Consider the following 5169-nt stretch of genomic DNA (forward strand, 5'->3'; position numbering starts at 1 on the left):
CGGGGGCCCTGCTGCTCCAGCGTCGGCGGCCCCTCCGCCACCGGGTGGCTGCCGGCTGCCGCCGCGGGTGGGAGGCTCTGCCCGCCACGTGGTCCCCAAGCAGGAGTGCGGGGTCCCTGGTAAAGGCTCCTTTTCTGAATCTTAGAGAATGGTGCATGCTTAGGCGAAACAGAAAAAAAAAAAAAAAAAAGTGCTTCTGGGTATTATGTCTGAAGAACTAGAGTTTTATTATTTGTAGTGTAGACAAAATGTCCGTTATGTAATTATTACTCAGAATTGCTCTTGGCTTTGTGCAAAGTATGAAACGAGATCTTTAAATGTTATAACAGTTACGTACAAACACTGGTAGTGAGGCCTTAAATGACTACCTTCCTTTAAATTTCTATATGGAAAGGAATCCTCTTAGCTTAGATCAATGCTTCTGTAAAAGTAGAAACAATTTTGCTTTGCTGCGGATTTCAGGAAAAAGAAAAGTAAATGCTCCGAATTTGACAACTGAATGTGTGGTGTCATCCTGTTCTCTCAATGTCTTCTCTAGCGGTATTCGTTATCTATTCCTGTATCACGGTCACCCCCAAACAGCGACTCACGACAAAGCATCAGTGTCCCCGTAGGTCCTGTGGGGCGGGATTTCACCCAGAGCTCGGGGGGTGGGGGGGCTCTGTCTCACCAGCCACACTTGACCGTGAGGTTGCTGGTGGGATTCAGTGCCACACAGGTGGCTGGATCGAGGCCTGGGTTCCTTGCCGGGCACCTCTGCCCTGGGCACCTCCCCAAGGACCGCTGGCCGCCTCAGAGCAGTGCGAGCGTGTGCCCATCCTGGAAAATGACACCCCCCCCCGTCACTGTCTGCGTTCTGGTCTCAGAAACCTGTCCCCAGGTCCAGCCTGAACTTGGGGAGGGGACTCCTGGAGACGGGACCACTGGAGGCCATCCCAGAAGCTGCCTGCCAGTCACCCATGGTTCTTCCTTTTGTACCTCAGAATCCCCAGTAAAAAATAATAAACATCTTCATTTTTCAAAGAAAACAGGCAGACATGCACACGCAAAAGAAAACAGCTGGGGCTGGGAGCCAGAAGGGGGCTCCGGGGAAACAGCTCTCCAGGGCCTCTTGTGTGTCTGCGTGTCTTGGGAGCGAGGCCCTGGCTGCCCGGTGCTGTGGATGGTGCCTGCAGGATGTTTGTGCAGCGACTGTTTTGGAGGAAGGGGAGCGTCTGCCTAGAGCTGCGGGGGTGACCGACCGGCAGGCGCGGTGAGAGCCCAGCGCAGTAAGGGTGCCGCCTTCCTCCCCAGGGGATGGTCTGCTTTGTGCCCTGCGGGCTGGAGCTCAGGCCCTGGTGCTACTGCTGTAGGTGCCACAGGGGCCAAGGCAGCGGCTTTGCTCCGGGTATCTGCTGGACCCCCGCTGCACCCACGGGCCTGCGGGGCAGCCAGGCACCCCTGCCCACAGCCCAGGGCCCATGACCTTGAGCTGGCCCCGGTGCCTGCCCCTCACAGGACAGGCAGATCCAGTCCCGGGGGCCTGTGCAAGGGAACTGACCAGGTAGTGACTGCGGTTGGGCAGGGCGTCCTGAAGCCGGAGCTTCCCCAGGATCCCCACGACGGCCTCGGCCCATGCGACTGCCCTCGGTCACCCGGACAGAGCTGCCCCGGTTCTAGGGTGGGTCAGGTGCGCCCCACCCCTCCGGGCTCTTCACGGGGGTCAAGCGCAGCCCAGGGCAAGCCGGCGCCTCCCTGGGTCTGGATTCCTCGCTCGTAGGGGAGGGGTTGGGATGGGGCCACTTCTGTGCCTCGGCTCTCAGGTGAAACCAGAGGGAGCCGATCCACGTCCCCTCTTGTCGCCGCCTCCGCTGAGCCCGCCTCCGAGGCTCTGTGCCAGCACGAAGCGCAGGAAAGCACACCGGCCTTTGTCTGTGCCCGGGTCACACACCTCTACGGGGCTGTGACGGTTTCAAAGACAATTTGACAGGACAGGCGCAGCCGGCAGGAAGCCAGAAGCACAGCCGCTAATTGAATCCCCCAGCTCGGCAGAAAGGGCCCGCGGGGTGGGCCGCGCGGCCCCTGATTTGCAGCGCAGGAGGGAGGCGGTCTGGTTGAGGGGAGAACCGGGATTTATTAGGTGCTGCATCGAGGCGTGACCGAAAAGCTGGTGCGCGGGCACCTCTCTGAGCCCCGGGTGCAGCGTGGGCGGATAGGATGGGCGGCGGCGGCGCACCCGCGCGTCCACACTGCCACCCAGCGGCCTCGGGGGGACATGCACCCGCAAGACGATGCTGCAGGGGTCCCGGGCCCCCTAGGCTGCCCGCTGCACTGAGGCTCTGGGGGTTCCTGTGTGTGTGTGTGTGTGCTGTGTGGTATGTGTGTGTGTGTGTGTGTGGTGTGTGTGGTGTGTGTGTGGTGTGTGTGTGTGTGGGGGGGCAGTGGGGTGGTGCTCCCCGCCATGGTCATCTCCAGCTAGTAAACGTCCTGGAGGATGGAAAACTTCTCTGTGCCATCTGACACGGGAGCCACGTGTAGCTCCTGAGCAGCTGAAATGCCTCCAGTACGAGGAACTGGAATCGTGATTTATTTACTTGTAATTAATTTAAAATTTACTAAGTAGCCGCACGTGGCCAGTAGCTTCCAGGTTGGAACTCAAACGTCTGGACCAGTGTCGCCCTCCAGCTCCCGGGGCCCCGGAGCCCACCCGCCCACGTGCAGTCTGTTACTCCTTCTGCTGGCGTCCCAGCTCGGGTGTCCCCTCCTAAAGGGGACTCACGAGGTGTGTGTCCTCTGTGCCCTGGGAGTGCACCTCTGTCCCTGCATCTCCTGCTGTGTCTGTGCCCTGCCCTCTGCTGTGAGCCTCTGGAGAGCAGGTGTGACCCCCGCGCGTGGCCCCGGGCCTGCATGCTGGGGAGCTCCAGCCACGGCTGCTGGATGAACAAGCGCTAACGGAATGAACACCCCTTAGGCTGCACTGACGTGTGCCGGCACTGCGTTGAGAGCTTTCAAATATCAGTCACGTGAGCACATACCTGGATGGAAATAGTGTTCACTTCCCAGCTGTGTGGTTTGGACAGTTTACTTGGCCTCTCAAAGAGGCATTCTCTTCATTTGTAAGATGTGAATAATACCGAACTTGCAGGGTTGTTCTGAGGATTCAAATGAGATAAAATAAATGAACTGTGCATGACAGTATTGTAAACTCAAAGAAATGCTAGTAAATTCCTTCTTCTGTAGTTTTCTTTTCCACCATGAGGACTAGGAAGAAACGGTGGGAAGGAGGGGTCACCCTTGGCTCATGAGTGGGGTGACGTCGGCCGGCCCTCCCTCGAGGCCTTGCTCCATTTCTCTGAATCTGCTATCTCAACTCAGAAATTAGGGTGCTGGGAGTTGCTGATATGATCTCCCGTTGCTGAGTCCTCCCAGGTGGAGGAACCTCTGTGACTCAGTCTCTGCTTGAGAGCCCCAGGCACCTGTGGATGTCTGTTCCCACTGCGGGGGGCTCCCAGGGCAGGCGTGCTCTGTCCTCTGGGCCCACTTCCAGCAAGGACCTGCCACCCAGTGGCTCAATCCATGTTTTCTGAAGGTATCCAAAAACTACGAAAAGCAAATTGTTCTTTTCTAAATTAAAATATTTTTTCCTCTTTGAATAATAAACCTTTGCAATTTGTGGCTATAGAATCTGAATATTTTATTCTTAGCTACTTCAGAGGGAGGCCGTGTGCTAATTCCCTCCCATTTCAGCGTTTGTGCAAAGTCGCCCAGAAGGGACCCTGGAGCTGGCGGGCCTCACCCAGTTGGAGGCACGTGTGTCGTTTCAACGGCTGAAGCCTCGGTTTGGGGGGCCTGATGGGGGCCTTGCTCGCTCCCTAGGACTTTCTCCTTGCAGGAAGCATGGCTGACTCTCCCAGAGAAGGTAAAGTGGCCAGGCCTGCGGACTTTACCCAGCTGATTGACATGGCACCTGAGTTCGTAGGAGGAAAGGTCAGTGGGTCTCTCAGAGCGAGAACAAGCACTTAAAGCACCCAGGCCGAGGTTTCAGCTCATTTACCACTGCAGGGGCCACGACTAGAAGATCACGAATCAGACCAAAGGACGGCCTCCTTGAGAAAGCCCATTATTGCCAAAGGCTTCCGAGAACTTCTCTTAAATTGGAGACAATTATGAGCAAAGGCAGCATTGCCTGAGGTTTAAACAAAAAGACATTTTGCACCCGTGAAAAGAATTCCCCATCCCTCTGTGTTTTCTTACAGTAGAGATGAGTGGTCCTCAGACTTTAGTAGGAGAATCACGTGGAAAGCTTAACATGGCGTGCGAGGCACCAGGTAAGGCACAGAGGGAAAGACCCAGGCCTGCCCTCCAGAGCTTACACTCTTCCCGGAGACGTCCAGACCAGGGCTGGCATCGAGACAGGCCAGGGCGCCGTGTGGGGTGGGGAAGGGGGGAGGACCATGTAGGTAAGTGATGCTCAAAGGACTCCTCAAGGTTGGGGGGAGCTGGCCAGACAGAGGATGCAGCAAAGGGAGTTGACGGGGGGCCCGAGGGGCAGGAGACTGGAGGGTAGGTGAGGGCCCCTGTGTCCCAGGGTTTGGGCCCTGGAGCAGGGGAGGGACTCCCAGGTCGGCTCCCCTGTGCTTCGCTCGCTCTGCTACATTCTCAGGGGCAGGTGTCCCAAAACAACCCCTGCACAACCTAAAAGTTGAGAGTTATGTTTTATTTGGCGGACAAAACTGAGGACTTAAGCCCAGGATGCAGCCTGTCAGTAGCGCTGAGGGACCGCTGTGAAGAGGTCGGGGAGGAGCCAGGATCTACAGGGGTTTTTGCCACAAAGACCAGGCAGTTGGAACATCAAGGATGACTGTTCATTAAAGAAAACCAGACGTCTCAGGTTAATGAATTCAGCCCTTTTCTATGCACGGGAAGAGGCAAGAGTCTGGGCTCACTGGACTCGTCCCTTTGATCCGCACCTCAGCTACCTGGGGCCGGTGTCCTGTGCTTTCTCATCCTGAGTGTCCGCAGGGGGCACCGTCTTCAGGGAGTGGCTGCAGGGGCCGAGGGCTTGGTGGTAGGCATCCTGTTTCCATCCTGAGCTCCCTCAGGGCTCACCATCTGGACGGCTGTAATGTGATGGCTCGATGGCTGCAATATCCTTTGTTTACTGATATGGCAGCAGCCATTTTTTCGTTG

Source organism: Mesoplodon densirostris, chromosome 14, assembly GCF_025265405.1.
Source record: "Mesoplodon densirostris isolate mMesDen1 chromosome 14, mMesDen1 primary haplotype, whole genome shotgun sequence".
Lineage (NCBI taxonomy): Eukaryota > Metazoa > Chordata > Mammalia > Artiodactyla > Ziphiidae > Mesoplodon > Mesoplodon densirostris.